The following is an 18,801-nucleotide window of genomic DNA, read 5'->3' as shown; positions in this document are numbered from 1 at the left end:
TGTAGAAGGTCTATCTATTCTTGTAGCAATCGGCAGTCCTTGCTGTTTGTCCACATAAATGAGATTCAATACGAATAATGTCACAATCTCACAAGACTGTTTCAAAGGGTTTTTCAGTTTTCACATAAAGTGCAGTTGCTGTGTAAATGAAGTTACTACATTATATCTACAGGTAAGATGTTTGGTGAATGAGCACCTATATTGTGGCTTCTGAGACAGATATTATGTAACCCCTTCACGACCGGCCGATTTTTGCACGTTTCGTGTTTTGTTGTGTTTTTTTTTTTTTTTTTTTTTCCTCTCCCCGCGTCCCTTCTGAGAGCCATAATTTTTTTTTTCATTTTTCCGTCAATATAGCCATATGAGGGCTTGTTTTTTGCGGAACGAGTTGCACTTTTAAATGAAACCGTGAGTTTTACCGTATAGTGTACTGGAAAACTGCAAAAAAAAAATTCCAAATGTGAAAAAATTGCAACAAAAGTGCAATTGCACAATTGTTTTTAAAATTGTATTCATTGTTTTCACTGTATGGTAAAACTGATGTGTGGGTATGATGCCTGAGGTCTGTGCGAGTTCGTAGACACGTATAGGTTTACTTTTATCTAAAGGGTTATAAAAAAAAAAAATGTCCCAAAAAAGTTTGTCCCAAAAAAATGGCACATGTTTTGCACCATTTTACGCAACCTGTAGTGTTCTAATTTTCGGGATGTATGGCTCGGTGATGGCTTATTTTTTGCGGCTCAAGTTGACTGTTTTAATGATACCATTTTTGCACAGATGCTGTGTTTTTATCGCCTGTTATTGCATTTTGTGCAAAATTTGCGGCAACCAAATAACGTAGTTTTGGTGTTTGGAATTTTTTTGCCGCTACGCTGTTTACCGATCAGATTAATTGATTTTATATTTTGATCGGGCATTTCTGAACGCAGCGATACCTAATATGTATATATTTATATATTTAATCCTTTAATTTTCAATGAGGCAAAAGGGGGGTGGTTTGAACTTAAGTTTTTTTTTTTTTTTTTTTTATTCTACTTGTCCCCCTAGGGGGCCATAAGGATCAGCTGTCTGATCAGTCATTCTTTTCTCCCGATCAGAGCAGCACTGCTCAGATCAGGAGAAATGATCGTCTCTTGTAACCTGCAGTACTCGGCTGCTGATTACAGTATTTGAGTCATGTGAGCTTCCTGTGCTACCATTACAACCATCGGATCCACGTGTTCATGTCATGTGACTTCCGGTGGTGAGTAAACCTTTACCGCAATCTCCAATGGCGCTGTCACATTTTGACAGCGCTATTTAAGGGGTTAACAGGTATGGGTGGATAGCGATTCCACTCGCTCCTGCAAAACACACGTCAGCTATATAAATTGGCTGCCATGCGTGCGGACACTAAACACCCGACTGCCCGCGTTAGCTGGCGGGGTTAAATACTAAGACCTCTAGGACATAACTTTAGTGCCCGCGGTCATTAAGGGGTCACAGCAGATTTGTCACAAGAACATGGCATGCCTGTGTAGTGTAACCAATTTCAGGTTCATTAAAGTGAATCTACCAGGAAGATCAACCCCCACCCCCCCCTCCCCTTCCATAAGCAGTTTGTATGGGTATGTAGGTCATGGTAACCTGAATAAAATGATTTGTGCGATCTGATGTTATGCCAGAAAAATCTGTTTTTCATAGTTTAAGAGCTCATTTGTAGATTTGAGCTGTATGTAGATTTGCCTGAGAACCTGCCTCCAGAGCTTAGTGTAAAAATGAAAGTGGCCATTACCAATGTAAGACATGTAATGACTGACTGATCTGATCTAGGTCGGAAGGGCCCGCCGGGGGCTGAGGGTGGGGTGGGCCTGCCGGGGGCTGAGGGCGGGGCAGGCCCAAAATTGGTGGCAGGGCCGGGGTGAGCCTCTGTGCTTCAGCTTCCAGTTCACAGGCTGTCCAGAGTTTATATAGCAAGTATATTAGAAGATTGTAATATGGAAGTGTATGTATATTTATGTTTTGAAGGGGTTTTCCAGGTCTCTGATTTTGTTGGTCTAACATTAGCACAAGTCTTCAGCATATACCTAAAACCAGAAAACCCCTTTGGGCTAATTTGCAACTAGTGGATTTTGTAGATATTCTCTTTATTGTGAGAAACGGGTGCTCCGTTCTCCTGCAGCGCCACCTCTGGAAGATTGAAGCGTTACATTTCTTTCTTTTGGCTGATTACACACATTGTTGATCCCCCTGACCCCTCTAATAACTTAATTCCCTAATTCAATATCTAGAAAATCAGAAACTTTGACAATGTCTTCATATATTTTATTTTTATTTTTTTTTGGTGGTTCTTGGTGAGTGGCCTTGTCCTTGTAGAATTGTTTTCCGGGGGAAATCCTCATCCACATGGCAGAGTGTAGAAGAGCCTTCCTTTTTATGAATTTGTTCAGTATGCTGGAATACGTGTGTCTATGTATATCTTCAAGGGCATTGCTTGTGTAATGTGAGCCCGGAGATGGAAATAGAAGCCGTGCCTTCAGCGTTCAGTGCTGCGGTTATGCATCAAACACTTTTCTCCTTGTAGTCTGCCATTTCTGTTCAGACAATTGTTTTCCCCTGATTTAAGAAGAATCGACAAGAGTTAAAGGCGTCTTGTAAACTGCTCGGCTCTCGGCTGCTTGTTATCAGCGCAGAATGTTAAGGTGGTGTCACACATAGCGACGACGACAACGACGTCGCTGCTACGTCACCATTTTCTGTGATGTTGCAGCGACGTCCCGTCGCTGTCGCTGTGTGTGACATCCAGCAACGAGCTGGCCCCTGCTGTGAGGTCGTTGCTCGTTGCTGAATGTCCTGCTTCATTTTTTCGTCGTCGCTCTCCCGCTTTGAAGCACACATCACTGTGTGTGACAGCGAGAGAGCGACGAAATGAAGCAAGCAGGGAGCAGGAGCCGTCGTCTGGCAGCTGCGGAAAGCTGTAACCACTGTAAACATCGGGTAACCAAGGGAAGACCTTTCCCTGGTTACCCGATATTTACCTTCGTTACCAGCCTCCGCCGCTCTTGCTGCTAGTGCCGGCTCCTGCTCTGTGCACATGTAGCTGCAGTACACATCGGGTTAATTAACCCTATGTATACTGTAGCTAGGAGAGCAAGGAGCCAGCGCTAAGCAGTGTGCGCGGCTCCCTGCTCTCTGCACATGTAGCAACGTTATGATCGCTGCTGCGTCGCTGTGTTTGACAGCTAAGCAGCGATCATAACAGCGACTTACAAGGTCGCTGTTACGTCACAGAAAATGGTGACGTAACAGCGATGTCGCTGTCGCTATGTGTGACACCAGCTTTACTCTATGTGCACGCTTTCTACAGTCTGAGCTCATCGGCACGTGCTGCCTATCACTGAGCAAATCAGTAGTTTGTAGATTGATTGATTGGATCGTTTGTCAATGTCAGCAACTCACCCCCTGTAAGGAGGATGTGCTGTGAGAAGATGCATGCTATATAGGGACAGCGCCATTTTCCCCATATAGATCAGTCTCTGAACGGGACATTATATTAGCGCTGGCTGACTTGTATATAGCCTGTCGGCACTCTGTCTAAACACAGCCCATCAACATATTACTTAAGCCTTTTTATGGAGGAACGCTAAATATTGTGCACGTTTGCTCCGCGAATTGATAATGGCTATTTCCCTGTAAGTAACCATTTCAATGAGGCCAAAGCCAGTCTCCATTTATAAGATTACTAGCAGGACGTCCAAATATATGTCTGACTCTCTAAAGCCTCCCCACGCTCATTTTACTCCCATACTCTCCCTACCTGCGCGTGATTGCTTCATAGATTTCTATGCAGCTGTCGTGCTTAGGTTGGGAAACGTGTGCCCAGTTCAAGCATTGTGGTTTGATTTCAGACCAGTTTTATACAGTCGTCTGAATGCACCCTAATGTATATGGGGGCGCAGGCCAGCTTTTAACCAGGGTAGATGTCAGTCGAACATGTCTGGCGTCAGACTGCCGATTTGCTCCATTCTTCCAGAGAAAAAGTGCCTACAAAGATGTTCGTAGTAGTGATGAGTGAGCACTAACGTGCTCTGTACCCGTTAAGAGCTTTTGGATGAGTGTGACCCGAGCCCCCGAGTATAATGAAAGTCAATGGGGGACTCAAGCATTTTTCCAGAAGACTTTTCAGAAAAATCCTTGAGTCCTCCATTGGCTTCCGTTATACTTGGGTCCTTGACTCGTACCCATCCAGGCATCCAACGGCTCTTAATGAGTACCGAGCGCCCTGGACATGATGGTGCTCACTCATTACTAGTCTGTAGTGTTCTCGTAGATAAAACTGGAATGTTGGGCCTAGCGGGTTCTCCTCTGTATGGGAGATATGGCTAGCTGTTGGCCTACCGGCATCCTAATGTACATTGCCGGCTTATCCCTGGTTTACTGTTTATACTCTAGTATAAGCAGAGTTTTTCACCCCATTTTTTTTTTTCTTTTATGCTGAAAACACACCTTCTCCGCTTATACTCGAGTGAGGGTCACCAAAAAAATTATTCTCGCATGTCCTGTCTTCACACAGTGTCCTCTTACCTGCTTCTTGTGGACCGCAGGCACATACACCCCTCGGTGATTGTGGCAGGGGCTGCCGTCAGCGCTTTACTTCACTTGCATGATTTCCACTCCCGCAAAGCATTCAACAGAAGTAAAGCGCAGACAACAGCGGCAGCCGCAATCTCCAAGGGGGTCTATGTGCCTGTGGGCTGCAAGAAGCTGGTACGAGGACACTGCAGGAATGGAGAACAGGTGAGAATGTTTGTAAGGGTGTATGTGAACAACGGCATAAAAGGGGACAAGAAGGGGACCGGAATGAAGACATTACTGAAGAATGGGGCACGTTACTAGAGGGCACATTACTACAAAGGACAATATGGGCACATTACTACTAGTAGCTGCTGCTTTTCCCACCCTAGGCTTATACTCAAGTCAATGTCTTCCCAGTTTTTTGTGGTAAAAATAGGTGTTTTGGCTTATACCCTGGTCGTCTTATGCTTGAGTATATACAGTAATTTACACACATGGTAAAAATTGTTGGCACCCCTCGTTTAATGAATGAAAAACCCACAATGATCACAGAAATAACTTGAATTTGACAAAAATAATAATAAACTATGAAAATGAACAAATGAAAGTCAGAAATTGCTGCTTTTCTGCTATCACAGAATTAAAAAACAAAAAGCCTCATGAAATAGGCCCGGTCAGAAATGATGGTTCCCTCCTTAACTTAACCCCTTCAGCCCCGAGGATTTTGCATTTTTCCGTTTTTTTTTTTTTTTTTGTTTCCTCTTTCTTCCGACAGCTGTAACTTTTTTTTTTCATTTTTCCGTCAATCTTGCCATATGAGGGCTTGTTTTTTGCGGGACGAGTTATAGTTTTAAATGGAACCATAAGTTTTACCATATAGTGTACTGGAAAACGGCAAAAAAATTCCAAGTGCGGAAAAATTGCAAAAAAAAGTGTTTATTGCACAATAGTTTTAATGATATTTTATTCACCATGGTCACTATATGGTAACATTGATGTGTGGGTATGATGCCTGAGGTCGGTGTGAGTTTGTAGACACCAAACATGTATAGGTTTACTTTAATCTCAGGAGTTAAAAAAAAAAATTAACAAGCTTGTCCAAAAAAAGTGTTGAACGTTTTGCGCCATTTTTCGGGATCTATGCATCAGTGACTACTTATTTTTTTGCGTTTCGAGCTGACGTTTTTACCTGTACCATTTTTGCGCAAATGCTACATTTTGATCGCCTGTTATTGCATTTTGCACAAAATTTGCTGCGACCAAAAAACGCAATTTTGGCGTTTGGTAAATGGCGTATCAGCAAAAAAATTCCAATCAGATTAATTGATTTTATATTTTGATCGGTCATTTCTGAACGCGGCAATACCAAATATATGTATATATTTTTATTTTTTTAACCCTTTAATTTTCAATGGGGCGAAAGGGGGGTGATTTCAACTTTTTTTATTTATTTATTTACTAGTCCCCCTAGGGGCTATAGTGATCAGCAATCATCTGATTGCTCTGCCATATCTCCAGATCACAGCTACAGAGCGAAGATCTGCAGATATGCTGCATTACTTTCAATGCCAGCTGTATTCCGGCATTGAGAGTAAATGACTCATGTTAGCGACAGGCATCGTCACATGACCCTGTGCTACCATGGCAACCACCGTAAGTCACGTGATCATGTCACGTGACTTTCGATGGGGGCAGGGTAAGTCAGGGTAATGGCGGCGCACATATACATCTCGCTGCAAGATTTTGGCAGCGAGATGTAAGGAGTTAATAGTCGTGGGTGGAAGCGATACCACCCGCGACTAGCAGGCACACATGTCAGCTGTTGAAAACAGCTGACATGTGCGCTGATTGTCGAGGCCTGCTCATGGCAGGTGGCGGGGATTAACCGCACACGATCCATGACGTACCCAGTACGTCATGGGTCATTAAGGGGTTAATATTTTGTTGCACAAACTTTTGAGGCAGTCAAACGATTTCTGTAACGGTCAATGAGATGTCTCTGCCTCTCGACAGGTATTTTAGCCACTCCTCAAAACCAAACTGCTCTGTCTCCCTATATACAGGCCCACTGACTGATTCCAAGATTGTAGACACCTGTGATGCTACCGTAATTAGTGGATATACCTTGATGTAACGGAATCCGTCCGAACCCCCCAACAAAACATATTTCGGACACATGCGCTGACTGGGCCATTGACTATAATGATGCAGATGGAGTCAGCGTGTGCTCTGTCGGGCACCATTTTGTCTGCTACGCCTGGGTGTCCGCCTGCAGAAAGCGTATATGGCCCAAAAAATGGTGCTCGTGAGCACACACACTGACTCAGTCTGCTCCATTAGGCTATGTGCGCACGCTGCTTTTTTTGGCCGCGTTTTTCGGGTGCGTTTTTGCTTTAAAAACTGCATGACTCTCCTTCCCCAGCAAAGTCTGAGATTTCATGTTTGCGGTTTGCACATTGTAGTTTTTTTTTTTTTTTAGCTGCGTTTTTGTGGTGACCACAAAGATGCAACATGTCAATTCTTTTTGCGTTTTTCAACCATTGAATGTAATGGAGAAAAACACAACAAAAAAACACATCAAAACGCACAAACGAATGCTTTTTGGTGTTTTTGCCGCCAATGCGTGTTGTGTGCGGTTTTTTTTTTGGGAACAAAAACGCAACTTTGTGGTCAGAAAAAAAAAAAAAATGCGTGCGCACACAGCCTTATAGTCAATGGCCCAGTCGGCGCATGCGTCCGGAACACGTGTTGAGGGGTGTTCGGACAAAAGCTCTGATGGGACCACTGAACGGAGGTCAGAACGCAATGTGAAAGCGGCCTTAGCCGTATTGGGTTGTCGCTGCAGAAAGCTGTACCTGATCACCAGTGACGGGGCCTAGATCTCAGGATCACATGGCTAACATCTAATCTGCTGTGGTGCCGAGAGTTTGTCCCCAAATGAGCAGTTGGTTGCCCAACTTAATGCTTAACCAAATCAACCCCCACAACCACCCCCCCCCCGTCCCCCAAGAACATTTTGATTAATATGCATGTAATATCAACGCTTTCTTGTGGCTGACACACTGGAAAGACTATAAAGAGTATAATTATTGCTTTTCTATGACTACACAACAATAACCAGGTTCAATAGTAAAATGGTCCCGACTAGTTCCCGGTACAGAAACTCATAACCCCTTTTTAATCCCTTCACAACATCCAGCGTACATGTACGGTGCAAGTTGCAAGCATATGTATGCAGCTCACCCCATACCCGGTCGGTGATCGCTGTGTGTTAGTTAGCACCTGCCTCAAATCAGTGGGATAGGAGTACCTCTCCACCCGCGAATGTTAAACACACACCAGCATGGGGGCACGCTATTCTAAGCGCCCCTCGGCCCAGCCATAATATGATCGCAGGTCGCCGATGGGTTGCTATGACAGCAGGGGGGTCTGCTGAAGACCCCGATGCTTGTGATAGCGACGCTCCTTTAATACCTAATGATATTTAAGAAGGCGACCCCCACCAATATTAAAAAGGATCACCTTAACATGCCATATAAACTGTCAATACAGATAGAGGGTATGTATATCAAATGGGATTAGCCAAAATCAACTTTATGAAATATAGTACAACAAGCCAAAGAAAACCAATCGGAGGCCCTGTGCGCACACTGCGTTTTTTGCTGTGGTTTTTGCTGCAGAAAAGGTGCGGTTTTTGTCCATAACCTTTCTGCAGTCCTTCCCCAGCAAAATCTATGGGAAATCCAAAATGCTGAGCGTACACTGCGTTTTTTTTTTTTTTTTTTTTTTTTTTTTTTTTTCCCTACAGATTTTGCTGCAGAATTTCTGCAGCAAAAAGAAGCAGAATGTCACTTCTTTTCTGCAGGTACCTGTGTTTTTGCCCTAGATAATGGTTAAAAACCGCAGGAACCAACCTGTGGAAAACCACAACAAACCGCGGTAAAATCGCATGCGGATTTCCGGTGCGTTTTTGGTGCGTTTTTTTTTTTTTTGCTGTAGAATTCTGCCAGAGGGTGCAGATTTTTCTTAAACACAAATTTCTCAGTGCGCACAGACCCTAAACCATTTTAAAAAAAATTCTTGTAATAATACAAGCCACATATAAATCATAATTGAAAAACTACCGCGCTAACTGGATAAGTGGGAAAAGGGAGTGAATGGGTAGACCTAAATCTAGGTATACAAATATGGAGACACAGCAGGGAATTAGTAAAATGTATACTGATTGATTGTATAATAATTTAAGATAAAACACAAAATTTAAAAATTATAGATAAAAATAAAACAAAAAACCTCTGCGTGGAGGTATTATTGAGAGGGTCCTGGTGAGGAACGTAGGGACCGAAGGGGAGACTTCCATCCAGTTACCGCTGTAGTTTTTCAATTATTTCTTCTTTTGGACAGGTTTACACGGATATACTATACACAAAATCTGACATAGATATATATCAGATTGGAAAAAGCTCAAGAAATCATGATATAAAAATTATTTTTTTTTGTCTAGAGTATTTTTAAAATAATTTTATATATAAATTGTAGTTCCACAATACAATACCCAGGGACATGGAAATAGGTCACAGAAGCAAAATGGTAATGTCAAAAAAATTTGATTACGGTAATTGCACGTTAACCCGGAATGAGATTGACATATCTTATTACAATGTGTAAATATATACGGTAATTCAAATAAATGGGCCCATCATATAAAGTGCATATAGTGACCAGTAATATAAAGTATCTTAGTGCTGTGCAAAAAGTGCTAATTCATGAATTCAATTTTGAAAAAATAACATAACTACCAATATTGATCAATTATATAGATACTAGAAGGTGGCCCGATTCTAACGCATCGGGTATTCTAGAATTTATTGTGTAATTAATGTATGATTTTTGTTATATATATATCGATGTTGTTGTGTGTAGTTGCCAGTGTTTGTGTAGGGCGCTGTAAATGTTCTGGGTGTTGTGTGAGAGCGGTGTTGTATGTGTGTTTGTGCAGCGCTGTGTGTCTGCAGCGTTCTGTGTGTGTGGTGCTGTGGGTGTGGAGTGTGTGTGTGTGTTTTGGGGGAGGTATGTTTTGTGCAGTGTGTGTTGCGCGGTATGTGCGTATATTTGTTTATGCCGCGGTGTTTGGGTGTTGTGTGTGTGCGCGGCGTTGTCTGTGTGTGGGTGTCTGTGTAGGGCGGTGTTTGTGGTTCCCAGTGTGTGTGTGTGTGGTGTGTTGTGCGGTGCGCCTGTGGCGCTGTGTGTTTTGGGGGGTGGTGCGCACCCCCCATCGTGCTCCATCCCTCATGCTGCGCACCCCCCATCGTGCTCCATCCCCCATGCTGCGCACCCCGCATCGTGCTCCACAGTCACACATCTGATCGCATACACTCACACCCCACTTCTCCCTGTGCCCTCCGGTGGGCGATCCCAGCAACTGTGCTGCACGCCGTGCTCCTCTGCCTTCTGCCAACACTCACAGATCCGATCGCATACACTGACACATCAGAACACACGCACACATCCGATCGTATACACGCACACATCCGATCGCATACACGCACACACACACTCACAACATCCGTAGATACCACATGCTTCCGGCCATGTGATCCTCCGGCAGGTCCTGGAAGGTCACTGCACGCACAGTATCGCTGCCGAGAAGTAAGCGATATCACTGGATGTTGTGAGTGTGTGCATGCAATCTGATGTGTGTGAGGTGTGTGTGAGAGTGCGTGTGATCTGATGTGTGTGTTTGTCTGTTCTTGTGTGTGTGTTCCACCGCTGCAGGACCTTGATGCGCTCACCTGCTCCCGGTCGGCATCTGGTGAGTATGACTGCGGGGTCTTCTTTCTTCTGTATTCTCTCTTCTGGGGGTGCCCGCTGCCTATAATGAAGTGTCTTGCAGTGTCTTTAACTCTTTCACCGCTGCATGACACTTCATTATTGACCGCAGCGTATGCCGGCTCCCTGCACATGTGTACTAGGAGCCGGTGTTCGCTGGTAACCATGATACACATCGAGTAACTAAGGGAAGCGCTTCCTATAGTTACGCGATGTGTATCATGGTTACCAGCGTACACCGGCTCCGTCACGATCCCAGCATTGCAAGGTTATGTCCACCGGGGGCGGGGCAGAGTGTGCCAACGTGTGGCGGGGGCGAGCGGGCGAGGCGTCGGCGTATGCCGGCTCCCTGCACATTTGTACCGGGAGCCGGTGTACGCTGGAGCGGGCGATGCGTGCTGAGGGCCGGGGCAAGCGGCTAATCTATGCGGGGGGGTGGGGCCAGGCCGAGGCGAGCGGCCAATCCGTGGGGGGGCGGGGCCAGGCCGAGCCCAGCGGCCAATCCGACAGTTGTCACTGAAATGACACTGTCACGGTGACACAATGTTGGAGCAAGACAGACAGACTAAGGCATAGATAGATAGATATGATATAGATAGATACTAGATTCAGCTATATCAGTATAGTGTTTAGTAATGGAGATAGACCATATTCAATTATAGTATTGAAATGTATTAACAACGGGTTAAAGTGTCAAATGCTATATACCAAGACTGGGACTGCTAGTTCCTCAGATCCATGTCTTATGGCCATAAGGTGCTGCTAATGAGCAATTCACAGTCAGATAAATATCGTAGTAAAGGTAATAACATTACTTACAACTGATCGTGATGTCCATGTCCCTCTACCCCAACGTACGTTTCGCCTCCTCTTCTTCAGGGGTCGTACGTGGACCTTGCTAACTGCCTGCAGCTTTCATTCCCTCCCCCCCCCTTCCTTTTTATATTTCACAGATATTATCAGTCCTGTGTCCCCTCCCTGGCATCACCTCCATATCCCCAGAGTTAAAGAGAGGGGAGCCAGCACGATCTGAAAATGGCATGCATCATATAAAAAGTGCAAATTCGCAGATTTATTCTAACTGTGCTATAATATAAATTGAGATTTTTAGCAAATAATTGATCAATTCCTTGAGCCACCCCTGCCAACTTCACGGCAAATCTCAATAGGGGGGGTCCTACTCTACATTCTGTATTTCATGTGCCATGCGGCCTCCTAGATAAAGTTAAAAGCAGAACCATAATGGAGCACACATACCTGTAACCTGTGTATATATAACCGCTTCTATGTTGCAAAAGAAGAAATTGTGGATAGAGGCCAGCCCAGGTCTCAGCATTGAGATTTGCTGTGACGTTGGCAGGGGTGGCTCAAAGAATTGATCAATTATTTGCTAAAAATCTTTTTTTTTTTTATTTTTTTTATTAAGTACAGTTGGAATAAATCTGTGAATTTGCACTTTTTATATGATGCATGCCTTTCTCAGATCGTGCTGGCACCTTTATCCCCAGAGTTGAGTATAGCCCCTTTCCCATTCCTTGTGGGAGCGGCTAGTGTCCATCTTTATAACATATAAATCATGTCCGGTCATAATAAGAGCTTGCTACCCCCAAACGGCAAGTAACAAAATCCTCAGATGGTAAAGAATAACTGGCAGATTTAAGGCAATGCTATAATATGAAGGATAAAGTCAATGAGAGGCTGGAAAGGATGCAATCAGCAGTGTAGGTATGCCAAAAACATATGTACAAAGGACATTTACCTATATAAATGTGTTGCAAAAGAACATATGTACAGGCACCTCACAAATGTGACGATAACTACCATAAAAATGTCAGGCAAATGGGTAAGAGTGAATAAAAATCACTCTACAAGCTACTAGTACAATGAATCTCAACCTAAAATAAAGATATACAAAACTGGGATCATCAGGTAGGAGCAGAAGGGGCAAGGACCCCACGCGTATCGCCGCTGAAGATGCGGCTTCATCAGGGGCAAGTATAGGCAATATTTTATAGACTATACCTGCTCCTGATGTATTTAATTTTTCTATGCATTTATTCCAGTTTTTGAAACTGCATTTTTAATGTTTTTTTTTCTCTTCGACCGTGCTCCCAATAAAAATCCTAGAGCATAAAAATGCACAGTGGGCTTGAGTTTTTGTAAAAAGTACATCCATTTTGTCTGAACTCTTTGCTTTTTTTTGTATAGCAAAAAGTCTGCTGCAAAAATACTGTTAAGGTTATCTGCACAGGCTATTTATTTTTTTCTTTTCTGTAGCAGAAAAATTTGCTATAAAAAAAAAAAAAGTGTAGGTAGAAAAAATTGTGTACATTTTCTTGCAACCCCCCCCCCCCTTCATTTCGGTGAAAACCAAAGCATTAACATGCTCGCAGATTTGTGGAAAAAATATACAGCAATTGGTTCAAATATGCAAGATGTTTTAAAAAAATTGTTTACCTTAACCCCCCCCCCCCCCACCACCCTTACTGTCTTCCATTGTGAACAAGCCCTTAAAGAAATAAATTCAGCATTTATGCTTCCTGGGAGCATGGCCTCTGCTTTGACAGTCATTTCTTTTTCCCCATCATGGAGACAACCGGGTGAAAAATATGTATGGCTTCTCTGGTTAAAGGGAACCTGTCAGGTGCAATATACACCCAGCACCACAAGCAGTTCTGGGTGTATATTGCTAATTCCTGCCTAACCGTCCCTGTATACACTAGCATAGATAGAGATCTTTAGAAAAATATTTATAAAGATCTTTTTTACCGTACGCTAATGAGTACAGGGACTATTCCCCTAGGCGTTAGTTCTCCGGCCAGTCTGCACCATTAGCATGTTAGTACACCCCTGAGGGCGTGCTAACATGTTAATGAATACGCAGCATCAGAGGATGATCTCACTCACCTCTCCGCCGCCATTGCGTACGACGCTGGATTTCGGCTCCGTGCACATGACCCCGGAGTTTGGGTCATGCGCACTACTTTAGTATGAAGCCGGGACACGTACACCCGCTTCATTGTGCGCATTACCGAAAGACTAGCTCCCCTGTACTAACCTCCTTAAGCTAAAATTAAAGAAAAATGGAACAGGCCCTAGATAATACCTAGAGGGCTAGAGTCCTTACCCTTTCTGTGATGGTGACATGGTTGGGATACGATATGACGTTCCAGTGGCTGACTCTACCTACCTAACCTTTTGAGTATGCTACTCTAGGGACAGTGGACCAAAAATCCAAAAGGAATTGACCCTACTGAAATCTGGAGTCAAGCTTTCTTGTTTTGTGTGTACTCTTATTTGGAATCAAAATTATGATTAAGCAAAATATTAAAGCTCCGTGGGATTGGATATTCTCTCTCGGTACTTTAAAATGTCCACCAGTTTTCCAGCCGATGCTAAAGTGGAGTCTATCGTACTGACCGTTCGATTCCAACTTTATTTGGTTGAAATCCTGTTGGTGGACCTGGCTCCCTAACCTTTCATGATCAGTTTTTTGGTACAACCTAGATAAGTCTCTAAAGACCTTCCTGAAGAGAGGCACTAGAACGTTTTTCATGGATCTGGATGCCATATTCTATTGGAACAGAAGTCCAACGGTAAAACGCGCAGATAAAGCTGTGCCAAATTGGAAAAGGAAAGTGTTTTTGTTTTTTTTTTTGTTTTTTTGTTTTTTCGTTTCTTCTCCTTTTAATACCAATCAAAGATTCTTCCTCCTTCAGACAATGACACAAGTTGTGTGGTGGGAGGATGAGGTTAAGATCAACTTTGAGATACGCAGTCAAAGGATAGCAAGTCACCAAAGGAGGTTATCGTACAGACTTGTTAACAGTTCCCCTTTCCAAATTTGTCACAATGTAGTCTTCATCTAGAATCTTTTGGAGTGAATTTTATTTACTTTGGCTGCAATTTGTCCTTCACCAGTAGAGGGATGGGGTAAGAAAATCATTACTCCAAAGCCTGTCTTGGTAATGAAAACAAAACTGGGAAATCCGGCATGATCATGAACCTAAAGGCCCAGTCACACTAAACAACTTACCAGCGATCCCAACAATGATACAACCTGATAGGGATGGCTGGTAAGTTGCTAGGAGGTCGCTGGTGAGATGTCACACTAAGCGACGCTCCAGCGATCCCACCAGCAACCTGACCTGGCAGGGATCGCTGCAGCGTTGCTACACGTGGAAGCATGCTGCGCTTGGTAACTAAGATAAATATCGGGTAACCAACCCGATATTTACCTTGGTTACCAGCGCACACCGCTTAGCGCTGGCTCCCTGAACACCTAGCCACAGTACACATCGGGTTAATTACCCGATGTGTACTCTGCTACGTGTGCAGGGAGCCGGCTTCTGCGGATGCTGGTAACCACGGTAAACAGCAGGTAACCAAGAAGCCCTTACCTTGGTTACCCAATATTTACCTTCGTTACCAGCGTCCACCGCTCTCACACTGCCAGTGCCGGCTCCCTGTTCCCTGCACACATAGCCACAGTACACATCGGGTTAATTACCCGATGTGTACTCCAGCTACATGTGCAGAGAGCAGGGAGCCGGCACTGGCAGTGTGAGAGCGGCGGACGCTGGTAAGGAAGGTAAATATCGGGTAACCAAGGTAAGGGCTTCTTGGTTACCTGCTGTTTACCGTAGTTACCAGCATCCGCAGAAGCCGGCTCCTGCTGCCTGCACATTCAGTTGTTGCTCTGTCGCTGTCACACACAGCGATCTGTGCTTCACAGCGGGAGAGCAACAACTAAAAAATGGCCCAGGACATTCAGCAACAACCAGCGACCTCACAGCAGGGGCCAGGTTGTTGCTGGATGTCACACACAGCAACATCGCTAGCAAGTTGTGCCTCAGCAGCGATGTTGCTAGCGATGTTGCTTAGTATGACGGTACCTTAATTCCCCTAAAAATGTTTAAGTCTACACAAAGTTCACGATGGAGACTATGAAATTTAACAAGGAAATATTTTGATGTTAACTATATAGACTTGATATTAAGTATATCTGGGAAGATGATGGGAAACTTTCAACAGTTTCTGTGGTTTGCTCTTTGAATTGGTCATGAGCCTGACTGTACTCAAAGGTCCGCTCTTCAGAAACTCATCAGCCCCCTTGAGGGTTTATCAGTATCCTGGTGGAAGCAAACTAATGCAGGACTTCACAACGAATATTCCTTACTTGGATGACGTCATCCTCGTTGGCCATTTTGAGGACAAGTTGTGAAACTTTGAGGCAGCAATCATTCTCCATTGTCTGGGCTGGCTGATCAACCGTGACAAATCTGTTCTTCAGATTCCAAGAAGGTCGTCTTTAGAACTCTGACTCTCAAATGCAGACAGTTTATCCTTCAGGACCCCAATCTTATCCCTGTAAGAGTTGATCAGAAATTGTCATCGTCTGCACTTTTCCTCAATTTGAAACTCCGTATCAGTTCACATTTCCAAGCATTTTTGTTGTAACCTGATCCCAATTTATGCAAATCCTAAAAAAAAAAAAAAAAATAAATGGTATCCTTTTCCAAATAGATTTAAATACACTTGTGTTTGGAAACAGAGGTTAAAAGAAAACCCAAGCTCAAGTCCTAGCTAAGACGGTGGCTTTAAACCCCAAATCTGTCCATATTACTTCCTTGGCCCTTTAATAAAGCTCATCCCTACAGATGTAAACGGGTGGGTCTTCAAAGCTCAAATTTCAAACCGATAAATGGGCAAATATCTACAAGAGTCTGGAAGTTTATTTTTAAGCTAGCTTAAAAATCGTTGTTCTTAGCAGAACACGTCCTGTTCACTCAGGATCACATGCTGCTGAGAACAGTGATGGTCTGTGCACCTTGAGCGATCGTTTTCTGCACTTGGAAATGCTATATGCCTAAACTATCTTTATTAGGAACCTGCCTCTTGATTGATGCTGCCTAAACCAGGAGCAGCATGAATCTGAGCCTGGCTTCGTGCCTGAAGCCAAGTGTATTATTTTCCGGAATTGGTCTGATGTTTCAGAAAAAATAGTTTGAAGACTGGACTAGTCCGGTGCCACCTCTGGCCGGCTTTTACAAATGCCGTTGGGGTGATTGACAGGACTTCCCGTGTGTGTACTTGGTGAGAGTCCTGTCAATCACCTGGTGTGGGGTGGAAATAAGCCTGCCGGTGTCGGTGCCGAACTAGCCTACTCTCTGCCTATGGTCAACGGACAGATATTCAGGTGCTCCAGCATTTCACGGATACATATTCCTGGCTGGAGCTACTTGGTCAGTACCTTATTCATGCTACCTGAGACTTGGGCAGCATAAAGTGACAGATTGTTTTAACCCCTTCATGACCTATGACGTACTGGTATGTCACAAGTCGTTTCTGTCCCTTTTTAATGTGGGCTTGCACAGGAAGCCCGCATGTTTTCCCGCACGGAGGCTGATCTGATCAGCTGACATTTACGGGGATTGGAGATAGTTAAAGGTGTAGTCACATCTTTAAAGCACTATCCCCATATGTAGTAGGTGTAATAATATTAGCAAATCCCTCCAATTAGAAATGGGGTATAGTTCTCCTGATATAGCCATGTTTCTTACCTTCTTACCTCATGTTCAGGGCATTGCAGGACTTTGTATCCATGGTTACGACCACACATATAGTTGGTTAGTTGCTCATGCTCGTAACCATGGATATGTAAAGTCCTGCAATGCCCTGAACATGAGGTAAACGACAGTGAATCAGAAGAATTATACTAAATTTATAATTGGAGGTATTTGCTAATATTATTATTACACCTACTACATATTGGGATAGGATTTTGGAGATGGGAATTCTGCTGTTAATTTCCTGACAGCGGTATGTAACGTGCGCCGGTGGGGAGCACTCCATTCCCTGCTACCATTGGTAATCCTGTGATGTGATCACAGGGTGCAGATGAGTTGTCATGATGTAGTCCTTGTGAACACCAGTTGAGCTCAGGTGTTCATAGGAACATAGCATTTGGCGCTGTGCAGAGCGGCGTTGAAGCATCGCTTAGTACAGCAGAAGCGACTGGACTGTCAACTTATTTAAAAAAAAATAAAAAATAAAATATGTATGTATGTGTGTGTATATCTATATCTCTCTCTCGCGCTCTCTCTCATATATAGATATAGATAGATACATATAGATATATATATATAGATATATCTATCTCACCCCTCTTTTTGCCCCATTGAGAATAAAATTAAGAGAATAGGTTTGGTGTCACTGCATTCAGAGATGCCCGATTTTATCAAAATATAAAGTAATCTGATCAGTATAGGGCAAAATGAAAAGAAAAAAAAAAATCAAAGTCAGAATTACATTGCAATAAAATGTAATAACAGGTGATCAAAACATCGCTTCTACCCAAACATGGTATAAAAGAAACGTCCGCTTAGGTCGCAAAAAATGAACGTGCAGAATGGGAAGCAGCGCGCCAGGATCAGTTACGGTGCAATCACACCGCTGCCCGACGCGGGTACTCACCCCATCCATCCTGGCGGGTAACAGGGAAAGTGCAGCACACAGCATATGTTGTGAGCTGCACAAAGATGGCGCTGATCTCCTCCCTCTGCTGTGATCGGGACGGTCCAGGGGGCGTGTCCATGTCACAGCAGACGCCTTCTCTATGTTAAGTAGTCCGACCACGGTCTTCTATGTCCAGGAGGCTGTCATAAAGGAGGCGAGTTACTATCGTTACAAATGCCAAAGCCATTATGGCAGCCCCCATTGCCTTCAGTAAAACTAGAATTAAATAAAAAAAAAAACCAAAACTGAATAAAAATTGAATTTAATTTTATATTAAAAATACTTGATTTCATAATCACTAATCAAAAAAAAAAAGCGAGAGACATTACCTTTAATCCTCTGGTTGAAATGAAGCTTACAAGTCATTGTTCTCCACAGCACACGGTCCTATGTAACCTGGAAATGTGCTGCCAACACTCTGATTGTAGCTGTGCGCATGAGGGCGGCCTGTGCAGACCAGCTATTATCGCCAATGCTTCATGGTTGCGGCTTGTCTACATGTAGCCTAACCTCCAGGGTTATTCATAAAAAAAAAAAAAAAGTACCAAGTTATAAACCGTGCACAGAACATCTAGAATAGTATAGTTTCCTACCGGTCTTTCTTGTGTGTTTATATACTTGAGCTCGATATCCCTGTGCTCTGGGCAGCTTTGACATTTGAGGATTCTGGAGTGAAGTGCATGTATGAGTTTGAGTCTAACTACGATCACACGCTTGGTCTTTGCTACAGAAAGATCTGCTGCAAATGCTTGAGTGTTGGCAAGTAAAATAAGGGCAAAAAAATTGGCTACTTTTTTTTGCCTTTTTCCTTTTTGAATGAGTAAAAACGCTGGAAGAAATGCTAACGGGATTGACCGGTTACAGATTTTACAACGCTTTGCTTCAAATCTGTAAGGATAA

At 43.6% G+C, this 18,801-nt stretch overlaps 1 protein-coding gene across 1 annotated transcript in view; it reads left to right on the top strand.

Annotated features, from left to right (window-relative positions):
• PPP3R1 (protein phosphatase 3 regulatory subunit B, alpha) overlaps positions 1 to 18,801 on the top strand; it is a 99,073-nt gene that overhangs the window by 63,943 nt on the left and 16,329 nt on the right. The window lies entirely within an intron of this gene.

Source organism: Anomaloglossus baeobatrachus, chromosome 3 (genome assembly GCF_048569485.1).
Source record: "Anomaloglossus baeobatrachus isolate aAnoBae1 chromosome 3, aAnoBae1.hap1, whole genome shotgun sequence".
In the NCBI taxonomy this organism is placed as follows: domain Eukaryota; kingdom Metazoa; phylum Chordata; class Amphibia; order Anura; family Aromobatidae; genus Anomaloglossus; species Anomaloglossus baeobatrachus.
This window is presented reverse-complemented; position numbering and strand designations above follow the sequence as displayed.